At 37.4% G+C, this 7084-nt stretch overlaps 1 pseudogene; it reads right to left on the bottom strand.

The window, feature by feature from the left end:
- Positions 1 to 4290: 4290 nt before the first annotated feature.
- On the bottom strand, positions 4291 to 4459 carry LOC116854288 (annotated as a pseudogene).
- Positions 4460 to 7084: the final 2625 nt, after the last annotated feature.

The following is a 7084-nucleotide window of genomic DNA, read 5'->3' as shown; positions in this document are numbered from 1 at the left end:
GACTTCTGAGGTGCTCACGGACAGCATATAGATTGGGCTTGTTTTTTCATGCATTCAACTACTCTAGGTCTTTTGATTGGAAAGTTTAGTCAATTTACATTTAATTAATTGCTGATAGGTGTGTACTTATTGACATTTTATTTATTATTTTTGGACTATTTTCATAGTCTCTGTTTCTTTCATTTCCTATTTCTCTCTTCCCTCATAGTTCAATGGCTTTCTTTGGTGTTATGGTTAGATACTTTTCTTCACTTTCTTTTTATAAGCTTTTGATTTGTGGTTACCTTGAGGTTCACATTAACAGTCTGTTTTGAGTTCACAGCAATTTAAATTTGAACATATTGAAAAACATTTTATTCCCTCTCATTACATCTTATATTTTTGATGTCACATTTTACATCTTCTTATATATCCCTTAACTAATAATTGCAGCTTAATCAGTTTTACTATTTTTGTTTTTTAGCTTTCATAGTTGCTTTATAAGTGATTGATCAACAATCTTTACAATACATTTATATTTTCCAGTGAGTTTTTTACTTTTGCGTGTTCTCTTGTTATTAATTATTGCCATTCCCTTCCAGTTTAGAGAAGTCCCTTTAACATTTCTTGTTTAGTGGTGATGAACTCCTTTAGCCTTTGCTTATCTGAAAAAGTCTTAATTTCTTCTTTAATTCTGAATGATAACTGTGCCCAGTAGAGAATTCCTGGGTGGAAGATTTTTTTCCTCACAGCATTTTGAATATATCATGCCATTCTCTCCTAGCTTGCAAAGTTTATGCTTAAAAATCTGCTGATAGCCTTAAGGAGTCCTTTGTATGAAATAAGCTGTTTTTCTCTGGTCTCCTAGCTCACTGTTCTGATATTCAGCTTCATCTAGTCTAGTGTATTTTTTAAGTTCATTTATTGTATTCTTTAGCTCTGTGACTTCTGTTTGGAACTTTTTAATTTTTTCTCCTTTTTTTGAAAATCCCACTATGTTCATCCATTTTTCTTCCTAGTTCAGTGAGCATTTTTCTGACCATTGTCTTGAACCCTTTACCAGGTAGACTGTTTATCTCCATTTCATTAGTGTCTTCTTTTTTAATGTTTTGTCTTTTCTTTTTTTGGAACATATTCCCCCTGTCTTCTCATTTTGTCTGACTCTGTGTGTTTGTTTCTATATATTAGGTGAAACAACCACTTCTCCCAATCTTGAAGGAGTGGACTTGTGTAGGAGATGCCATGTAATGCCTGGAAGAGCACTCCTCTCTGACCACAGGAGATAGGGGCATCTCCTTTATGGCCTGTACATGCCCATCTCTGTGGCAGGGCAATGTCTGCAGTGTGATGGTAGGTGGGGGCTGGTGCCAGCCGGGCCATGACACACAGCTGCACTGTTGTGTTGGGTGGACTTGATGGTCAGCCTGGCTGCAACTAGCAGCTTCACTGGGATGCAGATATGGTGTCCCCTGGCCCGGCTGGGATGTGTGGTTGCACTGCAGGGGTGGACGAGTTTCTCAGCTGGACATGCCCACAAGCTCTAGCAGGTTAAAAGGGTAATTCCAAAATGGTACCCACTAGCACCTGATCTTAGCAAGCTAGTATAAGATTGCACATATGCAATCTGCCAGTATCTCTATCTCTGAAGAAAGTCCCAGTGGTTTCCTGGCTTGCTGGAAGGCATTTTAAAATTAGTAATTTGGGGCGGGGGGTAGGGTGCCTGGATGGCTCAGTCAGTTAAGTGTCCAACTCTTGATCTCAGCTCAGGTCTTGATCTCAGGGTCATGAGTTCAAGCCCTGTGTTGGGTTCCATGCTGGGTGTGGAGGCTACTTTAAAAAATAAAAACAAAACAAAACAAAAATTAGTAAGTGGGTCTCTTTCACATAGGGTCTGGGTGATTTTTAAGTTGGTGTTTGTGCACTGAGTCCTGGGGGTTAGTAAGTCTGTACATAAGAACTTTAGGTGCAGATTCCCCATTACCTATAACTCTATGGTTTTCCTGGATATAATCCCCTTTGGTTTTCAAAGCTGGGCATTTGGGAGCTCTTCTCTGTCACACAGACTCTAAGAGTTGAGAAGTCTGATATGGAGCATAGACCCTTTATTATTAAGGGAAAAAAGTCCAGTGTTTGACATCCCTCCTGATTATGTATCATTGTGCTTGAGGTGGAGTATTTCTGTTGAGACAATGTTTCTGCCTTTCCCACCTGTTTTCATGCTATCCATTTTGTCCTTTGTTGGGGAGGTCTTTTCATCTAGTTTTCTGGTTTTTGGGCTTTTTTTTTTTTCAAAGTAAATTATTCCATGTATCCAGGGGAGAGAATATCTCAGAATCTTCTTACACTGTCATACTTTGAAAAAAAATTAAATTCAATTAGCCAACACATAGAACATCATTAGTTTCAGATATAGAGTTCAGGAATTCATCAGTTGCATATAACATCCTGTACTCATCGCATCACATCCCCTCCTTAATGCTCATCACTCTGTTAAACCATCCCCCTTCCCACCTCCCCTCCAGCAACCCTCAGTTTCTTTTCCGTAGTTAAGAGTCTCTCATAGTTTGTCTCCTTGTCTGATTTTTTCCCATTCCATTTTTTCCTCCCTTCCCCTATGATCATCTGCACTGTTTCTTATATTCCTCATATGAGTGAAACCATATGATAATTGTCTTTTTCTGATTGACTTATTTTTCTCAGCATAATACCCTCCAGTTCCATTCATGTTGATGCGAATGGCAAGTATTCATTCTTTCTATTGGCTGAATAATAGTCCACTGTATATGTATATCACATCTTTATCCATTTATCCATTGATAGACATCTGGGTTCTTTCCATAGTTTGGCTATTGCCTACACTGCCATCTTGAACCCAATCCTCTCCCTTTCTCTCTCTCTCTCTCTCTCTATAATATAATCTACCATGTATCTACTTCACGTGCTTAATCTTTATCGATTGTCTTTAATGCATGAAATACTTATAATTAATGTCTTCACTGGCTAACAATCATTTCATCCATATCATTTTGGGGTCAGTTTCTATTGATTTTTTTCTCACTATAATTCATATTTTCCTGCTCCTTTGCATGGCTGATAATTTTTATTGGATACCAGCATTGTGAATTCTACCTTGTTCCATACCAAGAGTTTTAGTATCCCTATTCCTATGAAGATTCTTGAGTTTTGTTTTGAAATTCAGTTAAATTACTTGGAATCAGTTTGATTTTTTCAGATTTTACTTTTAAGCTTAGATAGGAGATGCCAGAGCAGTGTATAGCTGAGGGCTAAATTTCTCCCCACTATTTGAGGGAAAACCAATGCTTAATAAATTGTAAACTCTTCCCTGTTCAATTGAGTTCTGGGAATTATTTCTTCGAATCCTTTAAGGTGCTTCTTTCTTCAGTTACGGGTCATTTTCTCTCACATATGTGCTGATCTATCCTCAGAGGAAGACTTGAAGGACTCCTTGAAAATCTTCAGAGTTTTTTCTCCATGCAACACTTTCTTGTCTGATACTCTGTTCTGCACTCTGTAGCCGCTTCGGCCTCTCAGACTTCCAGCTCCTCAATCCAGGGAGACTGCCAGACTCAACCTGTGTTCCCTCCCCCTGCATTGATGTCTTGAAATTCTTGAAATTCTCTTCTGGAAATATGGGGATTGTGGGATTCCCCTTGTTCATTTCCTATGTCTCAGGATCACAATCTTTTGTTGCCTGATGTCCAGTGTCTTGAAAAAAAATTTTTGTATATTTTTCCCAGTTTCTAAGTTTTATTAGTGGAGAGTAAATACAGTCCCTGCTATTCCATCTTGGCTGGAAGCAGAAATCTTCAGAGGTAGTGAAATGCTAAAGATTTATACATATTTAATGTGGGTGAAAAAGAAAGTATCACATTGTTTATTGCAGACATTTTAAATAATTTTTATACATTGGACCTCTGGACACCTTTTGAAACCTCTGGACAGCTTCTCAGAATAATGTTTTCAAGTATACACAGTAAAACACAGACAAATACCAAAGAGAGAGAGAGAGAATAGTAAATATACTTATTAAAATATTTTTCTGTGATGTTGTTTTATAGTAATAGATGTACTTCTTAATTAATGCCTTAAGTGACGAGATCTAGCAATGTGTCTAATAAGTTCTTTAGTTTTCAAGTAGTAATGAGCATAAAAATATTCTGAAATATGTGAAACAATTACAACGTGGTTTGACTAAATCTCTATTCTCTAATGGTGACCATGTCAAGGTACTGTTAATATTACGGTGGTTTGTTGCCAAATGCATTATGAAAGGAAACGTTAATTTCAGTCAGAAGCTAGTAAAAAGAAACATTCAATTGCTCTTTCATTCAGGTTGAAGGACCCCTGAATTTTATCCATAGACCACTTACAGGTCTACAGATCCAAAGTAAGAACACCTATTTTAAACTGATAAGAAGAGATACTACACTTGATCTTAGCTAAAAGGCTGAGAAGCAATGGGGAACAACACCTATTTTAATACATGGAAACTGGAGTGCCTGGAAGTTGTCCGTTTTACACAACTGGTTAAGCTTATGAAATGGTGATGATTTTATTTGAATCTACCATGAGCATTGTGGGGGTAGTTTTGGGGCAGAATGGAGGAAACATGTTCACAGGAAAACTGAGAGAGTCCTTTATGCCAAAGTGGGCCTTCTCTCTATGGCTCCCAGACCAAGGAAGTTTATCCCCAGGGCTGAGGAGTCTACCTGTCAAATGGCTTCTTGCCCAACTCCCATTCTGATTCTCAAGTCCCATCACTCACAACTGACAAATTGGACAGGTCTGCTGTTTATTTTTGCCTCTGGTCTTTTGGCCAGACCACAGACTCTTGGATTTGTGAATACACAGTTCTGTTCCTATCCAGTGTGTCCCAACCAGAAAGTCACTGTAATTTTTGGTTTTGTTCCCATACTCCCTCCAAATGTCATTAGTCATATCCTCCTTCCCATTTCTGCCTTGAATAGGCAGTCATTATGATGAAGCCAGGCCTGTTTCAGAATTCCATGAGAACCACAGTGTCAGGCCGTCACAACTCTGGAGCTGGAAGTGGAAAAGGCTGTGATCTGGCTGGCTGGCACTGTCCCTGTGAGTCATTGTGGAAACACTGTCCCCAGATGCTGCTGAGAGAGACCGGGTTGCTGGTGAGTGCATCTGTCAGATGAGATCCTGACCCCCTGACATCTTAAAACATTCCATAATATGTGGGATGTTGGGTCTTTCGTCTGGTATCCTGGTTACATTAAAATTTGGGTTGTTTTATTCTATTTTTGGTTCTCTTGCAGTTTCCAATGTGTCAAAAAAACAAAATACATTTTTTTTTGGATTACAAAAATAATACATATTCACTGTACAGAGATTGAAAAAGTCAGAAAAGCACACAGAAGAAAAGTCTACCAGCCAGAGATACAGATTTTTTTTAATGTGTTGCATTTCCTGTAAGATGTTATTTGGATTATAGTGTATATACTACTTTGGTAAGCTCTGTTGTTTTTTTTTTTTCCAACTGTAACAGTATAATGCACATAGTCCCATTTTTAAAAATATGAAATTATATCATTTTTGCCCCAAAGGAGATGTTACATAAGATACCTAGTCCAACACACTCTTTCCGAAAATGAGAAAACTGAAATCCCAGGAGGATATGTAATTTGCCCAAGGCTCCTGAGCCACAGAGTCAGAGTCAGGAATGGAACCCTGGATTTTTGTCTTGGCATCCTGCTGCCTTGTGACCTGCCCATGTCCCTGCTCTATTTAATTTCTTTAAATTCAGTCCCTGTAAGAAACTTTGGAATTTGAGGGGGAAAAGCTTTTCCCTTGCAAAGATTATTTTTGATTATTATTTGGAAATTAAAAATTAAAGAAAAATAGTCAGTAAACAAGAAACAGACTCTTAACTCTAGAGAACACATTGATGGTTAATGGAGGGGTGGTGGGTGGTGGGATAGGGGAAGTAGGGGATGGGGATTAAGGAGTGTACTTGTACCCAGAGCACCGGGTGATGTATGGAAGTGTTGAATCACTGTATTGTACACCTAAAACTAGTATTACACTGTATGTTAACCAAACAGGAATTAAAATAAAAAACATTGGGAGAACAAAAAAATAAAAATTAAAACTAACATCATATACATTTTTTAAAGGAAAAAGCCATTACCAGCCCACCATTACCAACCTAATGACTTAACTAATGTACATGTCTTTAAACTCAATAATGGCTATTTAATTGGCATTTATAGTGTGTATATTTTCAAGAAGTACAAATTTACCTTGGAAAAGTGGGGAGATTGCATATTACAGTACAGGACAATAGTATACATAGTATACATATACATAGTATGCATATACATATACATATACATATACATATACATAGTATAGTATGTATTGTAGTACAGATAGTAGATAGTGTACTATGGCACATAGTATGGACAGTATAGGGTATGGTATACTATAATAAAATGAATGTGGACTTCAGAGTTTGGTGGGTTTTGATTCAAATCCTACCTGGGCATCTTCCTGGCTATCGGCTCTTGGGAACCGAAACTCTTTTGAGTTTTATTTCATCATCTGTAAAATGAAGGACAATAATAGCATTTATCCTAAGATATATCCTAAGATATAGACCTAGAAGAAAGTAAAACAAAAAAGAGGTGATTATGATATTTCTGAATTATTGACCATGATATTGCCTACTGATTATTTGTATTACTGTACCAAAGAGTTAGGGACAGGGATAAGGTCTCCCTCTAAGTATTGATGTCAATTCCATAATAAATGAGAGTCAATTGACACCCCAATTCCCTACTTCACTATTACCTTCTTATTCTTCTATTTTAGAAAATAAAAACCAAATCAATAAAAACTAGGTAATTGAAATATTGAAAGACATAGGTAGGAATTCATTTTTCAGAATATTCAAGAGCAGTGGCAACAGGATGTTTTGACTTCAGGGTCAAAGAACAGGGTCAGACTTCAAATAAGAACATGGCTGAGTAAATCAACATCTTTGCCGTGGCCCTCCAGGAAATCCTGCAAAAGCAGAAAGGAGAAGAAAAAAAAAAACTGACTCTATTTTCAGTGA

The sequence above is a fragment of the Lontra canadensis genome, unplaced genomic scaffold (genome assembly GCF_010015895.1).
Source record: "Lontra canadensis isolate GAN:19392208 unplaced genomic scaffold, GSC_riverotter_1.0 scaffold89, whole genome shotgun sequence".
Lineage (NCBI taxonomy): Eukaryota > Metazoa > Chordata > Mammalia > Carnivora > Mustelidae > Lontra > Lontra canadensis.
Note: the sequence above shows the minus strand (reverse complement) of the source record. Positions and strands in the feature narration are given on the sequence as shown.